A 24795-nucleotide genomic window follows, 5' to 3' on the forward strand; every position below is an offset into this window, starting at 1 on the left:
AGTTATTTTTAATAAATTGAAACAACAAATTTTTATCTATAATTGCAAACAAAAGATAAAAGCACATTAATCATCAATATCAAGAATGAGATTACTATTTGCAGTGTCAATCAATAAACACCACTTTTTCATGCCAACTTCTTGCCTGAAAAATGTCTCAGTTTCTAACTGGATGAATATGTAAGGCCGATACTAAGTGCATCTCCTAAGCTCTCTCTTACCATTTTTTTTCCCTCTTTTCCTCATTTTCATGTTGAATCAAAGGCCAAGTAATATTAATGTATGTATTGTAATGATATCATCTCACTGTCTTGAGCAGTCTTGCAAAATAGAAGCATTGTTTCTGTTAAGTGATGCTGGGAACCAACAGCCAAAAGTAACATGCATTTGTGGAGAAGAATGCAGGGAATAAGGCTTCTAACCAGAAAAACTAAAATCAGAAGAGGGTCCATTATTTGGAAAATCCCCTCCGTGTACAGAAATAGTCACATAGCGGTTCTTGACAGACTTATATGCAGATTTTATAACTTTGCCTCTTTCCAACATGCATGTGAAGTCAAGTGGGCCTTAGGAAGCATCACTATGAACAAAGCTAATGAACATGATGGAATTCTGGATGAGCTATTTCAAATCCTGAAAGATGATGTTGTGAAAGTGCTGCACTCAATATGCCAGCAAATTTGGAAAACTCAACAGTGGCCACAGGACTGGAAAAGCTCAGTTTTCATTCCAATCCCAAAGAAAGGCAATGACAAAAGAATGCTCAAACTACTGCACAATTGCACTCATCTCATTTACACTAGTAAAGTAATGCTCAAAATTCTCCAAACCAGCCTTTAACAATATGTGAACCATGAACTTCCAGATGTTCAAGCTAGTTTTAGAAAAGGCAGAGGAACCAGAGATAAAATTGCCAATGTCTGCTGGATCATCAAAAAAAGCAAGGAAGTTCCAGAAAAGCATCAATTTCTGCTTTATTAATTATGTCAAAGCCTTTAACTATGTGGATCTCAGCCAACTGGAAAAATCTGAAAGAGGTAGGAATACCAGACCACCTGACCTGTCTCTTGAGAAACATGTATGCAGGTCAGGAAGCAACAGTTAAAACTGGACACTGAACAACAGACTGGTTCCAAATCGGGAAAGAAGTATGTCAACGTTTATATTGTCATCTTGCTTATTTAACTTATATGCAGAGTACATCATGAGAAATGCTAGGCTGGAAGAAGCACAAGCTGGAAGCAAGATTGCTGGGAGAAATATCAATAATCTCAGACATGCAGATGACATCTCCCTAATGGCAGAAACTGAAGAACTAAAGAGCCTTTTGATGAAAGTGAAAGAGGAGAGTTAAAAAGTTGGCTTAAAAATCAACATTGAGAAAACTAAGATCATGGGATCTGGTCCCATCACTTCATGGCAAATAGAGGGGGAAACAGTGGAAACAGTGGCTGACTTTATTTTTCTGGGTTCCAAAATCACTGCAGATGGTGATTGCAGCCATGAAATTAAAAGATACTTACTCCTTGGAAGGAAAGTTATGATCAACATAGCATTTTAAAAAGCAGAGACATTACTTTGCCCACAAAGGTCCGTCTAGTCAAGGCTATAGTTTTTTCAGTAGTCATGTATGGATGTGAGAGTTGTACTATAAAGAAAGCCGAGTGCCGAAGATTTGATGCTTTTGAAATGTGGTGTTCAAGAAGACTTTTGAGACTCCCTTGGAATGCAAGGAGATCCAACAGTTCATCCTAAAGGAGATCAGTCCTGGGTGTTCATTGGAAGGACTGATGTTGAAGCTGAAACTCCAATACTTTAGCCACCTGATGTGAAGAACTGACTCATTGGAAAAGACCCTGATGCTGGGAAGGATTGAGGGCAGGAGAAGGGGATGACAGAGGATGAGATGTTTGGATGGCATCACCGACTAGATGGACATGAGTTTGAGTAAACTCCTGGAGTTGGTGATGGACAGGAAGACCTGGTGTGCTGCCATCCAAGGAGTCACAAAGAGTTGGACACGACAGAGCAACTGAACTGAATTGAACTGAATATGTATACTAATTGAGAATTTCTTTTGTATAAATGACAATTTCTGAAAAATACAACTGAATACTTACATATTTAAAAAAAGCACTCCAAATAATTTTGCCACCTACCTCTGGAGATAGCACCTTACACCTGTCAGGATGATTATTATAAAAAAGGTGGCACACAACAATTGTGGGCAAGGATGTGAGAAAGGGGAGCCCTTGTGCACTGTTGTTGAGAATCCAAATAGGTGCAGCCACTATGGAAAACAGTATGAAGATTCATCAGAAAGTTAAAAATAGAATACTATGTGATCCAGCAGTTCCACTAATATGTATTTATCTAAAGAAAATAAAAACAAGGAGTTTAAAAGATATATGCATCCCTATATTCATTGCAGCTTTATTTACAATAACCGAGATATGGAAACAACCTACATGTCTATCAATAGATGAATGGTTAAGGAAGATGTTAGAAACATATATATTACTCTGTCATAAAAAAATGAAATATATAAATATAAAATCTTGTTATTTTCAACAATGTGGGTGGACCTCGAGAATATTGTTCTAAGTGAAATAAGTCAGATAGAAAATGATAAGAAACAGTTTCATACATACAAAGAAGAAACTGGTGATTGTCAGAGGGAAGAGTTGGGAGAGAAGAGAAATAGGTGAGGGAGAATAAGAAATACAAACTTCCATTTACAAAATAGATGAGCTAAGGTTATGAAATGTTCAGAGTGGGTAATATAATACAATAATTTCATAATATTTGTATGGCTACAGGTCATAACTAGACTTATGATCCTAATCATTTTGAAATGTACAGAAATATCACATATGTTGTATATCAGGAACTAACATGTGTTGTAGGTCATGTATACCTTAAAAAAAAAAAAGAAAGAAAGAAAGAAACCAATTCATTTGTGTTACCAGTGGCAGGACTCAGGGAAGGAGTAACTGGATGAAGACAATAAAAAAAAATAAACTTCCACTTATAAATAAATATCCAGGATATAATGTACAACATGATAAATATAATTAGAACTGCTCTAGGTTATATGTAAATGTTATAAGAGTAAATCCTAAGATCTCTCATTACAAGGAAATCTTTCACCTATGTTTTTAATCTTAAGGTGAAAGATGTTCACTAAAATTTACTTTGGTCATAATTCTATGACATATACAAGTCAAATGCTTATGCTGTATACTTTAAACTATAGAGTGATATCAACTGTATCTCAATAAACTTGAAAGAAAAAAGTTTCAAAAATGAGATGAGTAAGAGGTTAATAGGAAACTATATAGACAGAAAATATTAAACAGCTAATGATAGCTAGTTATTACTTTCTAAACACAAAATTGCAACCTCTGTTCATAAATAAGGAATTGAGCTATACACAGAAAGTTATAGCTGTAAGTAGTTCGCTTTCATATGGATTAAATATGAATGTTTTAGAGGGAACATATACAGTAGTAAAATAATAAGCTTACCAGAGATATTAATTTCTTTTTGATGATGTTTAAAAAGCTGTGTGGGTGAATTCTGCATATGTTTATTAAACTCCTTTGAAAACTAATAAGCAAAGGGTTCTAGCTTATTAATGCAGGAGGTGTATATCATATGAGGGAAAGGAGATTTGAGAAGAGAAAGAAAACACGTTTACTGTCAATTAAATAATAGCATAAGTTTTTCAATACAACACAAGAAATTCTAGAGTGAAAGAAAGGGGAAACATAAAATCTGGATCAAAGTCAACAAAGTAAGGAATTTCTAGACTCTGTTAAGTTTCAATGCATGAATTGTAGCTCACAGAAACTACGAGGTTTGATATAGAAGCGTGTATTACTTAAGATATTCCTATGGAGTTGATGGGTTCAATTCAGTTCAGTTCAGTTACTCAGTGGTGTCCGACTCTTTGCAACCCCATCAGCTGTAGCACGTCAGGCCTCCCTGCCCATCACCAACTTCCGGAGTCCACCCAAACCCATGTACATTGAGTCGGTGATGCCATCCCACCATCTCATCCTCTGTCGTCCCCTTCTCCTCCTGCCCTCAATCTTTCCCAGCATTGCCGGGGTCCAGCCCCGGCTGATCCAGGGTATTCTAAGGAGAGACAGCGTCGGTGAGGATCAGGATACAATAGCTTCAATTAGATATTAATTAGAGATGTAAAGAGTAATAGAATAAGGATAGCTCAGTAGGAAAATTCAGTGAAGAAAAGAGGCTGACTAAGATTCCAAAGCAGGGAATTGACATCACCTACAAAGGCCGCAGGCATCCTCCCGTTCTCCCGAAGGAGAGGAGACACTAAGGCTTCCCCTGTCGGATCTTAGAAGCCCAGGCAAAATTAGTAGGCTTGACGAGCTTCCCCGCCTCAGGAAAAATTCAGCCAGAAGGTGAAAGAAAGAACGCATGGGGAGACCAAGTTTCGGTGAACAAGGCCCGCACTTTATTTTCCAAAGTAGTTTTTATACCTTAAGTTGTGCATAGAGGATAATGGGGGAAGGGGTGGAGTCATGCAAGGACAGCAGTTCCTGATCCTAATCAAAGCCAGGTTTTCAAACTTATCATATACAAAAGTTCAGGTGATTTACATCATCTTCTGGCCCGGAGGCCTGTTAACATTTTAAGAAATGTATTTTTCTCTAAAGGTGATTATTCCAAAGTCAGGCACGAGCCTCCAAAAAAGCATTAGACAAAGCTGCATGCCTATAGGGCAAAGGTGAGGTGGGCTCAATCAAGAAAAGAATTAACTCAAGGGTCCAAGGTTACAAACATTGAGGCTAATACTTACATTTCTATACACCCATTTTATCAATCAATACACTGCCCAGGACACAGTAGGTAAGGAGTATGGCGACTTAGCAGCAAACATTGGCTCAATAAGTGAAAAACCCTTCACTAATACAATTTCTAATCAATCTTTTAACTACTCAAAAGAATCTGTGTTTAGACAGTTTAGAGCATCTCCTGCCTCTCACAGTTGGGAGGCTCTGAACAATCACATGCGGCCGGAAAAACCTATTCAGGCAGGCTAGAGGACTTCCAAAGGAGTTTGTAGGTTGAAACACTCACACCCAGGAATTATTAACTGGAGCTGTAAGCTAACTTTTTTTTCAGAGAGAGGTAGTGGGGGACAGCCCCCCGTAAAGTCAGAAGTGTAGGTGAAAACACAAAGCAGAAAGTAGGCAGACTCTGGTTTTGGGGGTAGATGCTCGAGAATTTCCAGGGGGACTCCTGAGGCTCGATCCCGCCTTTGTGTATGCCGAGCCTCCTTCCTCATGACCTTTGCTCCCGGCACAGCATCAGGGTCTTTTCAAATGAGTCAGCTCTTCACACCAGGTGGCCAAGGTATTGGAGTTTCAGCTTCAACATCAGTCCTACAAATGAACACCCAGGACTGATTTCCTTTAGGACGGACTGGTTGGATCTCCTTGCAGTCCAAGGGACTCTCAAGAGTCTTCTCCAACACCACAGTTCAAACCATCAATTCTTCGGTGCTCAGCTTTCTTTATAGTCCAACTGTCACATCCATACGTGACCACTGGAAAAACCATAGCCTTGACTAGACATACCTTTGTTGACAAAATGATGTCTGCTTTTTAATATACTGTCTAGGTTGGTCATAACTTTCCTTCCAAGGAGTAAGTGTCTTTTAATTTCATTATCAGGAGAACTCTCAGGACCTATATTTGGTATCTATTTGATTCATAATTGTTGAAGCATATAGTATTTATCATGAATTAGTATCTTAATATAAAAATAAGTAAAATGAGGTTATCTGATAGTCTTATTAGATGCCTCTCTGGTTGATGGTGGTTTAGTCTCTTAAATCATGTCTGACTCTTGTGTCCCTATGGACTGTAGCCCACCAGGCTCCTCCAACCATAGGATTCTTCAGGTAAGAATACTGCAGTGAGTTGCCATTCCCTCTCCAGGGGATCTTACTGACCCAGGGAATGAACCCAAGTCTCCTGCATTGCAGGTGGATTCTTTACCAGCTGAACTACCAGGGACAAAGGACATAAAATGAATGACCTAAGGAAGTGGAAGGGCTTTCAAAATCATGATCAGATGATGAAATTATATGTAAACAGTGAACCTGCCATAATGGTTCTATTATTGTTACTTACACTGACTATAATCCACACAACCAACATCTGAAGAGAGTGTTCAGGGTTGTATAGATAGCCCTGTATATTTATTTCTGAAGTCATTTCATATATTGCCCTGGATAGAGCTGCATTATCAAAATAAAATAAGTAACTTTTTATTTTATTATTTCCTAGATCAAGGATAAAACCCATGTCCCCTTCATTGGCAAGTGGATTCTTTACCACTGAGCCCACAGGTAAGCCCTATGTAACTTCTACAAGGCTACTTTTCCCAATATGATGTCAGATACACAGTACGTTTTCTGCCCAAATAGATATGTGTTTTAAAAAGCCAAGGTTGAAAGGTTTTACATGTTGTGTCCCTCATGGCCATCACACTTTTGCACATAGGGTAAGTCTCAGATATGATAAATACATTTCATTTTGCATTTGAACTCATGTTGTTGATGCTAGTAATTAAAACCTTCTGTGTTAAGTGGGACTCAGGCATGTCTAACTTCAGTGGGAGCATGTTTGCTTTGGCAAGAGATGATGGAGAGGCTGCTCTCATGAGAAAAGCTACACATTTCCCAATCTCAGTGAATACTTTTATGTGCATAAGAAGTTGTCAATTTAAAATTTTATTTTATAACATGAAATATTACAGTAAACATTTGATGAAACATCTGTTATTCTCTTAATTTTCAGTAGAAATAAAACTGGAGGCTTTCTGCCATTTGCCAAGTAGTGGATGTCAATTAACACAATAGCAAAGCCATAAAATATGGCTGAAATGATGCAAAACAGTAGCAAAACTTATTGACAATTAATTTTAAAAGCAGTTTGTCCTCCAATTTCTGGAGAACATTGGCTATTTTTGACCCTTTAGCATCCATTTCCAATTTAGTTTAGTCATAATAACTTGCTTTTCCTATAGGAATTCATATCTCCATCCTTATGACTACATGCCATATCTAACTCACTCCTTGGGAAGGAAACAGCCACTTGTCTGGTTCAGAGCACCCATAGGTGTAGTCTTTGAAAAGAGAAACTTCTTTACCATTCAGAAGGAATTCCTGGGAAAGAGCATGTAATTGTGGAACACCTAGAAGTTGCTGGCAAATGTCTCACAGGGTGACCCAGCCAGTTTTCTTGTAAAGAAAACACAAAAGAATACCTAGAAGAGGAAAGAGGAAAGAACCAAGAAAAAAGAGGAAGTGAGGGAGAGAGAGAGGTGTTGAAAGAAGGGAAGGAAAAGGGGGAGTGTGGGGAGAGAGAGAAAGGGTGATATTTTGGACGTTGCTTCAATTCTGCATCACATTTTTGTTGTTGTTCAGTCAGTCGTGCCTGACTCTTTGCAACCACATAGACTGAAGCATGCCAGGTTTCCCTGCCCTTCACTATCTCCCTGAGCTTGCTCAAACTCATGTCCATTGAGTCAATGATGCCATCCAACCATCTCATCCTTTGTTGCTCCTTTCTCCTCCTGCCCTCAATCTTTCTCAGTATCAGAGTCTTCCAATGAGTGAGCTCTCTGCATCAGGTGGTCAAAGTATTAGAGTTTCATCTTTAGCATCATTCCTTCCAATGAATATCCAGGGTTGATTTCCTCTAGGATTGACTGGTTTGATCCCCTTGCTGTACAGGCGACTCTCAAAAGTCTTCTTCAATACCACAGTTCAAAAGCAGCATCAATTCTTTGGTGCTCAGCCTAATTTTACTTAACATAATTTCTACAACTGGAGTTTTAAGTTAACAAAGCCAACATTATTGCTTGAGCCAGTTCGAAAATATTTTCTATTATTTATATCCCCAAAATGTCTCACTTACACACCATTAACTCTGATAATGATGTCTTTTGTTGTCTTTGTTATACATTGATTTTGTAGTTGCAGGAAGAGGTAGAAAGAAGCCCTTTGCAGTAATAGTCCACAGACAGCAAAAGTTCCCCAAACCCTAGCATACACTGCAATCTACACGACCTGACCAAATAAAACTTCAATTCTCTCATGCCCAGAATTATGGTCTGAAGACTTGTGCATCAGGTAGGCTCATTAATTTTTATGGCTTTTCCCTTTTACCCTAGTCTCCCATAACCACTGGCTTAGGTGATTGCTTTTGGGCAGAGAAAACTGATTTGCAATCCATGATTCCAGCAGGGGAAGAGAAAGTTCACTTTCTGGCTGGTTAAGTTCTTGGAGAATAGGACAGGCATTTTCATTAAATCATGGGAGGGTCTAAATAGGATATCATAGTCCCACCAAAGCTGAGCTAACAGGATAAAATGCACTTTATTAGTTCAGCTACTACATTGCTTATACAGTTATCTTTTTTTTTAATTAATTTTATTTTATTTTTAAACTTTACATAATGAATCCGCCATAGGTATACATGTGTTCCCCACCCTGAACCCTCCTCCCTCCTCCCTCCCCATACCATCCCTCTGGGCCGTCCCAGTGCACTAGCCCCATGCATCCAGTATCATGCATCGAACCTGGACTGGCAACTCGTTTCATATATGATATTTTACATGTTTCAATGCCATTCTCCCAAATCCTCCCACCCTCTCCCTCTCCCACAGAGTCCATAAGACTGTTCTATATGCCCATAAATATCTGCAATTAAGCTTTAGTAGGATGACAACGGACTTTTAATTAGACACATCACAACACCTTTCCATTTATTAATACTTTCCTTTAGGTTTGCCTTTTAAACATATGTCTGGCTAATTAAAACCTGATAAGAAGGAACATTACTTCCTAAAGTGTTGCTCTCAGGAAAAAAAAAAAAAAGTGTACTTCTCTCTCTTGCAAAAATAGAAAATACATAAATGTATCTGATGAATACCAAAAAATATGTTGGCTCATTGCAATTTCAACCTGAGTGACTGGAGTTAGGGGGTCATATCAGAGAATGATTGAAAAGTCATGATTTAGGAATAAATGCAGAAGACCAGTGGCTACCCTTAAGGAAATACTTCCTAGTCTGGTAAGTTTGCTTTGGAATGTGCTTCTGTGGGAGTGATAGTTCCTCTTAGTGTTATTACCATCTGCTTATCTAATACCTATGACAACCCACTCCAGTATTCTTGACTGGAGAATCTCATGGACAAAGGAGCCTAGTGGGTTACAGTCCATGGTGTTGCAAAAAGCTGGATACAACTGAGCAAATAACACTGTATTCTCATGTTAGCTATTTCTCTTTCATTGTAAGTCATCTTATTTTTCATGATATCTACTTTTTATTTACATGCAATCATAGAATGAAGGACTTCCCTGGTGCCTCAGATGGTAAAGAATCTGCCTGCAATGTGGGAGACCTGGGTTTGATCTCTGGGTCGGGAAGATTCCCTGGAGAAGGAAATGGCAACCCACTCCAGTATTCTTGCCTGAAGAATCACATGGATAGAGCAGCCTGGTGAGCTATAGTCTATGGGGTTGCAAAGAGTTGGACATGGCTAAGTGACTAACACACATAGAATCAAAATTTTTGAAACTTTGGTTAGGTTTTGCCTTAATGATTAACTCTTCAGAAAGAAAATCTGGAAAAAAAATCCTAGATATCATTCATCCCTATTATGAATGGGAATAGTGATCATAAACAGAAGATTCATATGCCCAAGACTATCTTCTTGGATTCCCTTTATTTGGCCTTTGACACTGATAGGGCTATGCTCAGCACCACTTACCAGTTTCTCCATGTTACAAGTCTTGGTGGAAGGTCCAAAGAACTAAACAAATAAATGGAAAATTTGTCAACAAGTGGTAGATACAGATACACAAGGTGTAGTTCAATAAGATTATTAACCTCTAGTATTTTCTTCAACTATAAAGCTAATTCCTTACAGTACTATTTATGCATTTTAAATAAAAGGTTCAAGTGAGCTGAGGAAAACCTTTTTGCAAAAAGCATGAAGAGCAGTAATAATCCAATAAATTAAGTTGTATATCTTTATTAATCAGAATAATAAAAAATAAATTAATGAAAAAATAAGTAAAATTCTGAAAGTGCATTTCTTAAGAGATAATGACTATTTTGATATGTGTCTAACTTTCTAGGTTAGGGTTAGAAGAGAATAATGGACTTTGAAATTCCATTTATAAGAAGAAAACCAAATTGTTTTAAGGGTGAATGCTTTTTTGATCCATTTTTAATTCTACAAAATTTTAATATGGATTTTAAATATTAATTTTTAAATTTTATAAGCGTAATTTTGGTTACTTCTAAAAAAGCAATAATATATATATACTTAATTTAAAACATCAATGTTGTATAAGATATAGCAGTCTGGATGGTGAAAATACTTCCTGGAGATACACTGAGGATAACAAATGATTTCTCCAAACTATTTTGTGGATCTGATAGGCAAAGAACCCAAACACTTGAAATTCCAAAAAGTATACAATAATCTATGCTATTGCTGTTCAGTTGCCCAGTTGTGTGCAACTCCATGGACTGGAGCTTCCCTAGCCTCCCTGTCTCTTAGCATCTCCTGGAGTTTGCCCAAGTTCATGAACATTGCATCAGTGATGCCATCCATTGCATCCTCTGACCCTCTTCTCCTTCTGCCCTCGATCTTTCCCAGCATCAGGGACTTCACCAATAAGTTGACTGTTTGCATCAGATGACCAGAATACTGGAGCTTCAGCTTCGACATCAGTCCTTTCAGTGTTTAGGGTTGATCTCCCTTAAGGTTGACTTTAAGTCCAAGGAGCTTTCAGGAGTCTTCTCCAGGACCACAGTTTGAAGCCATCAATAATGATCTATAGCTAAGGGGAAAATAGAGACACACATTGTTCATTTCTACTTGTTAGAAACAGGTTGAAGAGAAATTGGAATAAGGACACAATAAAGTAAAAAACGATTCTACATAAAATTGTAAACCTTCAAGGTGATGAAAATAATTTAAAACATAAAAAGAAACACAAAGTTCAAACTTAGATGACAAATTAATCAATAATCTCAGTTATTCAGATAAATGATTTTAGTTCTTCTTTTAAGAACTAAAATAATTTTCTAAAAAGTAAATGCAGAGATTAAAAAAAAAACACAGGATATTTGTGTATCTTGATATCTAGCAATCTTTGTAATGTTGTAAAATGTCTTTTTAAAATGGGAAAGACAACATCTTAGAAATAGAAATAGAGAAGGAATGATGATGGATGTCATCTTTTTTACTTTTCAGTAGCAAAATGCAAACAATCTCACTATTTTTAATATCACTTGTCCCTTTAATATTATTTTCCTCTGTCACTCTGCTCACACAAATTTTATATACAGTTAGAGAGAAAAGACAACACCAACTTCCCTCAAAGTAATACTTCCTATCTTCCTTCTCAATCCCCCACCCAATGACACACAAAAAACAGTATCAGTAGTGCCAATCCTCAACCTCTAAACAGTGTGCATGCCTGCTAAGTGGCTTCAGTTTTGTCTGACCCTTTGAAACCTTATTGACTATAACCCACCAGGCTCCTCAGTCCATGGGATTCTCCGGCCAAGAACACCAGAGTGAGTTGCCATGCCTTTCTTCAGGGGATCTTCCTGACCTAGGGATGGAACCTGTGTCTCTTATGTCTCCTGCATTGGCAGACAGGTTCTTTATCACTAGCGCTACCTGGGACACCCTAAAAGGAGTGAAAACTGGCATGTAAATAGCCTTTGACATGTGATGTGTGTTAGTCACTTAGTAGTGTCCAACTCTTTGTGACCCCATGGACTGTAGCCCTCCAGGTTCCTCAGTCCATGGAACTCTCCAAGGCAAGAATATTGGAATGGGTTGCCATTCACTTCTGCAGGGAATCTTTACAACCCAGGGGTCAAACCCAAATCTCCTGCCTTGCAGACAGATTCTTTACTGTTTGAGCCACCAGGGAAGCCTTTAACATATCACTACTCAGTTTGCCTGACTTAATCAGTGTGTTCCTGACTGTGCGGTATGCTGGGAGCATTCCAGCAAAATAAGTTTGAAACAGCCAATGACAGAAAGGCATAGGGCTGGAGAAAATTAATATTGCAGCCTAAAGTTTTGGGGCCAACTGTCAGGAGTTAATAGTTCAAATCATCAGAAAGGTGTCTTAGCATCTGAGCCTGCTCCTGCTTACGCTGAACTACCTACCTAAGGGTTTTGATTGAGGGACTGACTAGTTCAGTTCAGTTGAGTTCAGTCACTCAGTCATATCTGATTCTTTACAGTCCCATGAATCACAGCACGCCAGGCCTCCCTGTCCATCACCAACTACCGAACTTACCAGCCATCTCATCCTCTATCATCCCCTTCTCCCCCTGCCCCCAATCTCTCCCAGCATCAGGGGCTTTTCCAATGAGCCAACTCTTCACATGAGATGGACAAAGTATTGGAGTTTTAGCTTTAGCATCAGTCCTTCCAACGAACACCCAGGACTGATCTCCTTTAGAATGGACTGGTTGGATCTCCTTGCAGTCCAAGGGACTCTCAAGAGTCTTCTCCAACACCACAGTTCAAAAGCATCAATTCTTTGGTGCTCAGCTTTCTTTATAGTCCAACTCTCGCATCCATACATGACCACTGCAAAAACCATAGCCTTGACTAGACTGATCTTTGTTGGCAAAGTAATGTCTGCTTTTTAATATGCTATCTAGATTGGTTATAACTTTCCTTCCAAGGAGTAAGTGTCTTTTAATTTCATGGCTGCAATCACCATCTGCAGTGATTTTCGAGCCCCCCAAAACAAAGTCTGACACTGTTTCCATTGTTCCCCCATCTATTTGCCATGAAGTGATGAGACTGGATGCCATGATCTTAGTTTTTTGAATGTTTCATTTAAGCCAACTTTTTCACTCTCCATTTTCACTTTCATCAAGAGGTTTTTTAGTTCCTCTTAACATTCTGCCATAAGGGTGGTGTCATCTGCATATCTGAGGTTATTGATACTTCTCCCAGCAGTCTTGATCCCAGCTTCTGCTTCTTCCAACCCAGCGTTTCTCAATATGTACTCTGCATATAAGTTAAATAAGCAGGGTGACAATATGCAGCCTTGACGTACTCCTTTTCCTATTTGGAACCAGTCTGTTATTCCATGTCTAGTTCTAACTGTTGCTTCCTGACCTGCATATAGGTTTCTCAAGAGGCAGATCAGGTGGTCTGGTATTCCCATCTCTTTCAGAATTTTCCACAGTTTATTGTGATCCACACAAAGGCATTGGCATAGTCAATAAAGCAGAAATTGATACTTTTCTGGAACTCTTGCTTTTTTGATAATCCAGTGGATATTGGCAATTTCATCTCTGGTTTCTCTGCCTTTTCTAAAATCAACTTCAACATCTGGAAGTTCATGGTTCACGTATTGCTGAAGCCTGGCTTGGAGAATTTTGAGCATTACTTTACTAGTGTGTGAGATGAGTGCAATTGTGCAGTAGTTTGAGCATTCTTTGGCATTGCCTTTCTTTGGGATTGGAATGAAAACTGACCTTTTCCAGTCCTGTGGCCTCTGCTGAGTTTTCCAAATTTGCTGGCATATTGAGTGCAGCACTATCACAGCATCATCTTCCAGGATTTGAAATAGCTCAACTGGAATTCCATCACCTCCACTCGCTTTGTAGTGATGATTTCTAAGGCCTACTTGACTTCACATTCCAGGATATCTGGCTCTAGGTGAGTGATCACACCATCATGATTATCTGGGTCATGAAGATCTTTTTTGTATAGTTCTTCTGTGTATTCTTGCCACCTCTTCTTAGTAGCTTCTGCTTCTGTTAAGTCCATACCATTTCTGCCCTTTATCAAGCCCATTGTGCATGAAATATTCCCTTGTAATGTCTAAATTTATCTCTAGTCTTTCCCATTCTATTGTTTTCTTCTATTTCTTTGCATTGATCACTGAGGAAATCTCTCTTATCTCTCCTTGCTGTTCTTTGGAACTCTGCATTCAGATGTTTATATCTTTCCTTTTCTCCTTTGCTTTTCACTTCTCTTCTTTTCACAGCTATTTGTAAGGCCTCCTCAGACAGCCATTTTGCTCTTTTGCATTTCTTTTCCATGGGGATGGTCTTGATCCCTATCTCCTGTACAATGTCATGAACCTCCATCCATAGTTCATCAGGCACTCTGTCAGGTCTAGTCCCTTAAATCTATTTCGCACTTCCACTGTATAATCATAAGGGATTTGATTTAGGTCATACCTGAATGGTCTATTGGTTTTCCCTACTTTCTTCAATTTAAGTCTGAATTTGGCAAAAAGGAGTTCATGATCTGAGCCACAGTCAGTTCCTAGTCTTGCTTTTGCTGACTGTATAGAGCTTCTCCATCTTTGGCTGCAAAGAATATAATCAATCTGATTTCAGTGTTGACCATCTGGTGCTGTCCATGTGTAGAGTCTTCTCTTGTGTTGTTGGAAGAGGGTGTTTGCTATGACAAGTGAGTTCTCTTGATAAACCTCTATATTTGTCTTTGCTCTGCTTCATTCCATACTCCAAGGCCAAATTTGCCTGTTACTCCAGTCGTTTCTTGACTTCCTACTTTTGCATTCCAGTCCCCTATAATGAAAAGGACATCTTTTTGGGGTGTTAGTTCTAAAAGGTCTTGTAGGTCTTCATAGAAACGTTCAACTTCAGCTTCTTCAGCATTACTGGTTGGGGCATAGGCTTGGATTACCACAATATTGAAAGGTTTGCCTTGGAAATGAACAGAGATCATTCTGTCATTTTTGATTGCTTCCAAATACTGCATTTCGGAGTCTTTTGTTGACCATAATGGCTATTCCATTTCTTCTCTCTAGTACTTTCCAAAAGTAAAATGCATTTCAAATCCCTTTATTCCTCTCTTTGTGTTAAATCCACTTTTTTTTCTTGCTGACACATAAACTAGTGAGGATGTAGTCAATACAGAAAAGACCTTAATATATACTGAATTTACAAAGAACATTTAAAGTGTTCTCTATTATTCTATGTCCTATTAAATATGACTTAAACTGTTCTGTTTTGTAAAAAGCGATTAATGGAGTATGACAGAGTGGAATATGTTCTCAGTCATTTCCTCCCTGCTTCACAACTGGATTATGCAGTCTCACTTTCTGTCTTGTCAACTACAGTAATTTTACACTTCTTGATGTTGGGCTTATCACTTGATTTTCTTTGGCCAATGAGATGTTATTAGATGAAATATAAGCATTGGCTGGAATCATGACTGTGTAATTAAAGTTGGTCTCTCCCGCCTTTGCCATTACCATGAAAAAACAAAAAAAAACAAAAAAAAACCCTCAGCTGCCCTGCCACTCAGAATTCAAGTTCCTTGGAGAAAAGCTGTTGGGTAAGCCCAGACCACGCCCTTGACCCAAAGAAATATGAAAATAAATGCTTATTTTTGAATGACACTGAAGCGTCTTGGTTGGTTGTTATACAGCATTATTTTTGTGTAGGTTAATGGAAAGTTATAGGGTTTTTTGCTGACATGATTACTGGAAGGGCCAAAGGATCTGACTTTAGGTGAAAATTTCAGAATGACTCCCCAGAAGCAAATGAACAGGCCCATGTGGAAACTGCCCTTTCTGGTACCATTGCTCAGTTGCTATAGGAACAACTGATTCAAATATCACCTGTCCTAGAAAACATGTGTGAGAGGGGTTGGCTAACATAATCTATATTCATGGTTGAGATATATGCTTAGCAATAATATAATTTTAAGTCTTTGACTCAAAGATTGGAAACAAGTTAACAAATAAATGGACATTTACCCCTTCTTGGATAAGTCACAAGCCACCAGGAACCACTGAAAGTGTTAAAAACTGAAAGTGTTAGTTGCTCAGTAGTGTGCAACTCTTTGTAACTCCATGGGCTGTAGCCCACCAGTCTCTTCTATCCATGGAATTCTCCATGCAAGAATACTGGAGTGGGTAGCCATTTCCTTGTCTAGGGGATTTTCCATACCCAGGGATAGAATTTGGTCTCCTGCATTGCAGACAGATTCTCTACTAACTGAGCCGCCAAAGAGACTGTTGAAATCTGCCAATAATCTATGTAAAATTTTAGGAATATTTTCCTGTGGTCATGTATGGATGTGAGAGTTGGACTGTGAAGAAGGCTGAGCACTGAAGAATTGATGCTTTTGAACTGTGGTGTTGGAGAAGACTCTTGAGAGTCCCTGGGACTGCAAGGAGATCCAACCAGTCCATTCTAAAGGAGATCAGCCCTGGGATTTCTTTGGAAGGAATGATGTTAAAGCTGAAACTCCAGTACTTTGGCCACCTCATGCGAAGAGTTGACTCATTGGAAAAGACTCTGATACTGGGAGGGATTGGGGGCAGGAGGAGAAGGGGACGACAGAGGATGAGATGGCTGGATGGCATCACTGACCTGATGGACGTGAGTCTGAGTGAACTCCGGGAGTTGGTGATGGACAGGGAGGCCTGGCGTGCTGCGATTCATGGGGTCACAAAGAGTCAGACACGACTAAGTGACTGAACTGAACTGAACTGATATACTCCTTTATATGAAAAGAATATACAAATGAGACATTATTTCAATTTTCTTTTTTCTCACTTAATTTTTCATAGTCCTATCAACACTTTAATCAAGCAACAATAAGCAGGAAAACAAAACATAAAAACAAAAATAAAACAGAAGTATTTGTGAAGAAAGAATAAAGTTTTTACACTCATGGAATAGTAGCACAGTAGGGAATATGTTGAAGTTTCAACATAGACATCAAAAACTACTTTCATCAGCTTAACTCATGTAACTAATTTAACAGTCTCAGTAGCATCCAAATTTCTATAAAGATCAAGCCTGTCTGTGGGATTTATGGGTGCTGACAGCTCAGGGTAAATAGTGATCTATACTATTGGCTTGATCTAATATTGAATACAGTTTTCTGGGAGATTTGAAAAATCAAAACACACACAGGTATTTCATTGTCATAGTCAACTGTAGTTTGGTTTAAGTTAACTTTACAGTGTTGATAAAAATGTACCATGATGACCTATAATCTCAGTCTAGTTATGAGAAACAGCATAAGACTGGTCTCATTCATCTGACCAGGCATAACTATCAGTAACTCTCTATAAATATCAATAGTTCTCAAGACTTTGAAAATCATCAAAAACAAAGACAGTCTGAGAATGTGTCACAGCTAACAATAGCCTAAGATTACATATGGTTGTATCTATGTTTATAAAAATGGCTTTATTTAGTTCTTTATTATGACTGGATAACATTCCATTGTGTGAAATTGAAAGTGTTAGTCACCCAGTCGTGTCTGACCCTTTGCAATCCCATGGACTGTAGTCCATCCGGCCCTTCTGTCCAGGGAATTCTCCTGGCAAGAATACTAGAGTGGGTTGCCATTTCCTTCTCTCAGGGATCTTCCAGACCCAGAGATTGTACCTGGGTCTCCTGAATTGCAGGCAGATTCTTTACCATCTGAGCCACCAGGGAAGTCCATTCCATTGTATATCTCTAACAAATCTCTTTAACCATTTATCTGTAAATGGACATTTAGGTTGTTTCATGCTTTCTCTATTGTGGTTAGCAGAATATAGAATAGTCGCAATAAATAGGGGTGAGTGTTTATTTTTGAATCATTTTTTAAATTTTTGAATGTAGACAAAATCACAGGAAGATTTTTATTGACATATAATTGAAATATTACATTTGAAAGTCATATATCTATGCAATTAAAACAAAAATATATCTCTATTTTTATCATTGTGCTCTTTTTAGTCTTTCTAGAAAAACATATTTCATCAGGAATACTCTGTTTCTAGTGGCTATCTCAATATCTGTGTGTGGTTTTCTTAAAAAGGAAATTGAAACCCAAAACCTAACCTACTCTGAGTATAATTATACAGCATTTGTAATTAGCACATTTAGAAACTCCAGGTAGCTAAGAATGTGTTCTAAAATAAACTCTTTCATATAAAAAGAAAAATAATAATGATGCCACACATTACTGCTCTCCACTAAGCATTGTTCACCTGTCTTCATTTATTTTGTATCACTTTACCTTACATATAAATAAACTTTCCATGCAGGAATTAAAAAAAAAAAAAAAAAACAAAAAAAAAACTCACACAAAGCTATATGAATGGTGGTTTAATTTTTTAACAACATTTCACACTTTTTTTTAATCGCAAAGTCAGATTCAGAAGAGAAATGATGAGACATTTGAGGCTTAAGAAGTCAAAGTTAAATGACTTAGGGTGCATTTTCAATAAGGAGCAAAACTGAGGAAGAGAGTGCAGGTATACAAAACACTGTTGCCATTCAACCACAAAACCCAGTTCTCATCTAACATGATACAAAGGATATTTTAAAATTATTATATGTATATCACTTGTCTGGGTTCCTTCCCTGATTTAGGAAGATCTGCTGAAGAATGGAATGGCTACCCACTCCAGTATTCTTGTCTGGGGAATCCCATGGGCAGAGGAATCTGGCAGGCTATAGTCCATGGAGTCGCAAAGAGCTGGACATGACAGAGAGACTTTCACTGCCAACAATTAATCATAAATAGAATCAATGTCTCACTGTCATACTCATATTATTAGCCAGTTGTTTTTAGTTGCTGTATCATGCTCAGATTATATTTGATTGTTTATTTAAACCTGCATATGTCAGGTGACATCAGTAGCAAAATTATTCTAATAAACCTAAAAATAAACTTTTACATAAACATTTGCTCAACATTTTAAAACAGAAAAGTTAATTCAAAAAAGAAAATCAAAATTTTCCTGTTTTTTTTTTTTAACTGAATTTGGAAATTGAATATTTCTTAAATATTCTTTGGGCTGCAGTCTTTATATTAAGTAAGTTAAAAAGTTAAAACAAAGGAAATAGAAGTTCTTTAAGAATGCTTAGTCCACCTCAAGACAAGCATTTGGACATCTAATTCAAGGCATTAAATATTCAAATACTTGTTTGATAGCTAAGAAAGTATCTCAAAATTAGATAGCAGTAGAGGCCATATTTGTGGAGAAGGAAATGGCAACCCACTCCAATAATCTTGCCTGGAGAATCCCAGGGACGGAGGAGCCTGTTGGGTGCCGTCTATGGAGTCACACAGAGTAGGACACAAATGATGCGACTTAGCAGCAGCAGCAGAGGCCATATTTGAACACAGATCAGTTTGAGCTAGAGTGCTCTGTACACAAAGAGTAAAACACAAAGAATGTCAGAAAAAATATATATATAAATGTATATATATATATATATATATACATATATACACTAACTCAAAAATAATTGCAGAATACAACATCAGATAACAGCAACAATTTGTGTTTTATATTAAAGTACTGATACAGGTTTCATGGAGGCAATACAAACTAATTGAGACTGAAGCATTTCTGAATTCAATCTAGTCTCTGACCAAAAAGTATCCTTTAAATTTTGCCCTTCAATCTCTCCTATTGAAATTGTTCTCTGACTACATCCAGGTTTCTCTTATTTCACATTCCTATTTCTTTTATTTTCCCCTTTAAAACCTGCCATTCCACTTGTTCACAAGGGAAAGCACCAACCTACTATCAGTTTTTGAAGCTGTATGTGGAACCTCTTCAAAATACCCTCTTTGAATAAATACTGAACATGTGTGGAACCTCTTTAAAATACCCCCTTTGAATAAATACTGAACATGGTTTGAATTTATTACATTAAAATGTAAACTTTCTTGGAGATAGAATCATTGCTCCAACGTCAATTTTCTTGTAAAGTTGTATGCATGATATTTTAGTAACTGCCTTATTGTAACAGGGCTTCCATTTTAGTTCTTCTGATTTGTACCCTTCTAGTCTGTCACTGCAGAGAAGGCAATGGCAACCCACTCCAGTACTCTTGCCTGGAAAATCCCATGGACAGAGGAGCCTGGTAAGCTGCATTCCATGGGGTTGCTAAGAGTTGGACATGACTGAGCGACTTCACTTTCACTTTTCACTTTCATGCATTGGAGAAGGAAATGGCAACCCACTCCAGTGTTCTTGCCTGGAGAATCCCAGGGACAGGGGAGCCTAGTGGGCTGCTGTCTATGGGGTCGCACAGAGTCGGACACGACTGAAGTGACTTAGCAGTAGCAGCAGCAACAGCAGCAGTCTGTCACTGGGCTTCCCTGGTAGCTCATTTAGTAAAGAATCCGCCTTCAATGAGAGAGACTTGGGTTTGATCCCTGAGTTGGGAAAACCCCCTGGAGGAGGACATAGCAACTCACTCCAGTATTCTTGCCTGGAGAATTCCACAGACAGAGGAGCATGGCAGGCTGCAGTCCATGTGGTCACAAAGAGTCAGACGTGACTGAGCAACTAAGCACAGCACGGCTCTCACTATCATTCTTAGCATATGATGCAGAAGACAGTATCAATGTCTGTAATGTAAATATTATATTCATATTTTTTAAATTGAATAAGCCATTGATTATATTATCAATACATACACATATACACAGTGTTCTTTTTTTTTCCTTTGAACCTTGTATATATACCAAAAGTCTTTAGTTTTTATTCTTAACGCACCTTTCCCTACTTCTCTAATGAATACTCTCATTTAAAAAGTGTTAGAAGTTTTTCCCACACTGAAGTTTCAATTCAATAAATAGACAGATAAAAGTATATTTCATATGCACATTGCAGAATAAATAATGGAACATTTTGAATTTTTCTTCAACTTCCACAGAATAAATGATGCTGCTTTAGAAAGGCAATGCAGACTTCTGGATGAAATGAGCAAAAGATATCATGTAATTAATTGTAAAGTACTCTATAGCCCATTTGAATATATATATATAAAATATGCATTATATATTAAATTATATATATTATATATTATATGCATATATATTAAAATAGGAAGGTAGTTCTATAAATTTGTACTTTTAAATGAAGCAGAAAGATTTACAGATGGGAGTGAAAGTGAAAGTAAAGTCGCTCAGTCGTGTCCAACTCTTTGCGACCCCATGGACTGTAGCCTATCAGGCTCCTCTGTCCATGGGATTTTCCAGGCAAGCGAGCTGGAGTGGATTGCCATTTCCTTCTCCAGAGGATCTTCCCGACCCAGAAATCGAACCCTGGTATCCAGCATTGCAGGCAGACGCTTTACCGTCTGAGCCACCAGGGTTATAATATCAAGTCAAATTAATATTTTTCTTGTCTCACACAATCCTATCTTCCTTCAAAATTTTCAGATGATGATTTAGCAAAGAAGAATTAGGAGAGTCCTTTTTGAGGCTCTTGCCCCGGGACAATGAATATTTACTTCTATAAAATGATTACAGAAAGTGTTGTTATTACTTAGTTGCTAAGTTATGTCTCTTTGTGATCCCATGGACTATATAGCCCACCAGGCTCCTCTGTCCAGGGAATTTTCCAGACAAGAATATGGGAATGAATTGCCATTTCCTTCTTCAAGGGATCTTCCTGTCCCAGGGATTGAATCCATGGCTCCTGCCATATCTGCTATATTACAGGCAGTTTCTTTATCACTGAGCCAAACAGGAAGCCCATACAAAAAATATATATATAATTCTCCTTTTTATTTCTGTGTTCTCTGTTTTTGGCATGCTAAAAGTTTTGTCTGCATATATTTTATTCTTAGAGTTTTGCCTGGACAGAAGACTTAAAGGATATGGGTTTGATCCTTGGGTCAGGAAGATCCCTTGGAGGAGGGAATGTCAACCCACTTCAGTATTCTTGCCTGGAGAATCCCATGGACAGAGGAGCCTGTCGGGCTATGGTCCACAGTGTTGCAAAGAGTTTGACATGACCATAGCACCTTAGCACGCAGGCACATTTTATTTTTATAAACATTAACTCTGACAGTTCTTGATATTCCAGTCTGAGGGCTCAATCCAGAGAAAGATATCATTGCTGTTTAGGGTGGGTTTTGAGCTTCAAAAGGAAGATTGGGGGAAAAGGACTTTGGACAGTTGCATTATTTAACATTCAGCAGATTTAAAAGCTTCCAGGTATTCAGTGTAAGGGTCTGGTTTGCAGTCAAGGGAGTATGTCCATGTAGGATGTTCTTTTTTTTTTTTTTTTTTTTTAAATTTTATATTGGGCTATAGTTGATTTAAAATGTTTTAGCTTCACGTGTACAGCAAAGTGATTCATTTATACAAGTCTATTTTTTTCAAATAATTTTCCCATTTAAATTATTACAGGATATTGAGAAGAGTTCCTTGTGGTATATATGAGTTTCATGCTGATTATCTGTTTTAAATAGTAGTGTGTATATGTCAGTCCCAATTTCACAGTTTATACCCCTTCTCCTTTTGGTATTACTCACTGACCTAGTTTATTAAAGAACTATTTTCTAAAGAAATTAAATAATGAAACTTAAGTAGATATAAAATAAACATGTGCTAAAATTTTATTTAGCTCACTAAAAAGAAGAAATCCGTAATGTATTGCAACCAATTAAAAAAACAATGCAAACAAAGTCATATTTTTAGATCAGAAAAGTTTAAATGAATACACAAATTGAACCCAAACTGGATTTTCTTATATTGGAAATATGGAAAGTGAATAGAAACTCTTCTAAAGGAAATCAACCTTTCATTGGAAGGACTGATGATGAAGCTGAAGCTCCAATACTTTGGCCACTTGATGTGATGAGCTGACTCACTGGAAAAGAACCTGATGCTGGGAACGACTGAGGGCAGGAGCAGAAGGGACAACAGAGGATGAGAGGGCTGGATGGCATCAGTGACTCAATGGACATGAGTTTGAGCAGGCTCCAGGAATTGAAGGACAGGAAGGCCTGGCATGCTGCAGACCATGGTGTCACAAAGAGTTGGACACAATTGAACAACTGAATTGTACTAAACTGATGTAATATGTGTGTATGTGATCACTGACCTAGAGCCAGACATCCTGGAATGTGAAGTCAAGTGGGCCTTAGAAAGCATCACTACGAACAAAGATAGTGGAGGTGATGGAATTCCAGTTGAGCTATTCCAAATCCTGAAAGATGATTCTGTGAAAGTGCTGCACTCAATATGCCAGCAAATTTGGAAAACTCAGCAGTGGCCACAGGTCTGGAAAAGGTCAGTTTTCATTCTAATCCCAAAGAAAGGCAATGCCAAAGAATGCTGAAGCTACCACCTTCATGCATCCTGCCTCTAATCTACAGACCATCGGGCTGTGGAAAGAGCAATATCTGGCCCGAGTAAGAAGGCTGCTGGAGCAGGTGCAGAGACTGAAGCCCCACGTGGTCATCAGTGACGCCTGGTACAATTGCACTCATCTCACACGCTAGTAAAGTAATGCTCAAATTTCTCCAATCCAGGCTTCAGCAATATGTGAACCGTGAATTTCCTGATGTTCAAGCTGGTTTTAGAAAAGGCAGAGTAACCAGAGATCGAATTGCCAACATCTGCTGGATCATGGAAAAAGCAAAAGAGTTCCAGAAAAACATCTATTTCTGCTTTACGGACTATGCCAAAGCCTTTGACTGTGTGGATCACAATAAACTGTGGAAAATTCTTCAAGAGATGGGAATACCAGACCACCTGATCTGCCTCTTGAGAAATTTGTATGCAGGTCAGGAAGCAATAGTTAGCACTGGACATGGAACAACAGACTACTTCCAAAAAGGAAAAGGAGTTCGTCAAGACTGTATATTGTCACCCTGTTTATTTAACTTATATGCAGAGTACATCATGAGAAATGCTGTACTGGAAGAAGCACAAGGTGGAATCAAGATTGCCTGGAGGAATATCAATAACCTCAGATATGCAGATGACACCACCCTTATGGCAGAAAGTGAAGAGGAACTCAAAAGCTTCTTGATGAAAGTGAAAGTGGAGAGTGAAAAAGTTGGCTTAGAGCTCAACATTCAGAAAACGAAGATCATGGCATCCAGTCCGATCACTTCATGGGAAATAGATGGGGAAACAGTGGAAGCAGTGTCAGTTTATTTTTCTGGGCTCCAAAATCACTACAGATGGTGACTGAAGCCATGAAATTAAAAGGCGCTTACTCCTTGGAAGGAAAGTTATGACCAACCTAGATAGCATATTCAAAAGCATAGACATTACTTTGCCAACAAAGGTCCGTCTAGTCAAGGCTATGGTTTTTCCTGTGGTCATGTATAGATGTGAGAGTTGGACTGTGAAGAAGGCTGAGCACTGATGCTTTTGAACTGTGGTGTTGGAGAAGACTCTTGAGAATCCCTTGGACTGCAAGGGAATCCAACCAGTCCATTCTGAAGGAGATCAGCCCTGGGATTTCTTTGGAAGGAATGATGTTAAAGCTGAAACTCCAGTACTTTGGCCACCTCGTGGGAAGAGTTGACTCATCGGAAAAGACTCTGATGCTGGGTGGGATTGGGGGCAAGAGGAGAAGGGGATGACAGAGGATGAGATGGCTGGATGGCATCACTAACTCAATGGATGTGAGTCTGAGTGAAGTCCGGGAGTTGATGATGGACAGGGCAGCCTGGTGTGCTGCGATTCATGGGGTCGCAAAGAGTCAGACATGACTGAGTGACTGATTATATATATATATATATATATATATATATATATATATATATATATATATATATATATTTGTCACTGTTCTTTATCAAACAAGCCTGCACTGGGTCCCTCAGTGATATTCTCCTTATCTCCCACTCATGATACAGGTTACTGGTCACTGTATCATGAGTGGGGTTCCCATAGTTGCTATCCATTTCTATGTGGTCCCTCTACATTCAGGAG

Source organism: Bubalus kerabau, chromosome 11, assembly GCF_029407905.1.
Source record: "Bubalus kerabau isolate K-KA32 ecotype Philippines breed swamp buffalo chromosome 11, PCC_UOA_SB_1v2, whole genome shotgun sequence".
In the NCBI taxonomy this organism is placed as follows: Eukaryota; Metazoa; Chordata; class Mammalia; order Artiodactyla; family Bovidae; genus Bubalus; species Bubalus kerabau.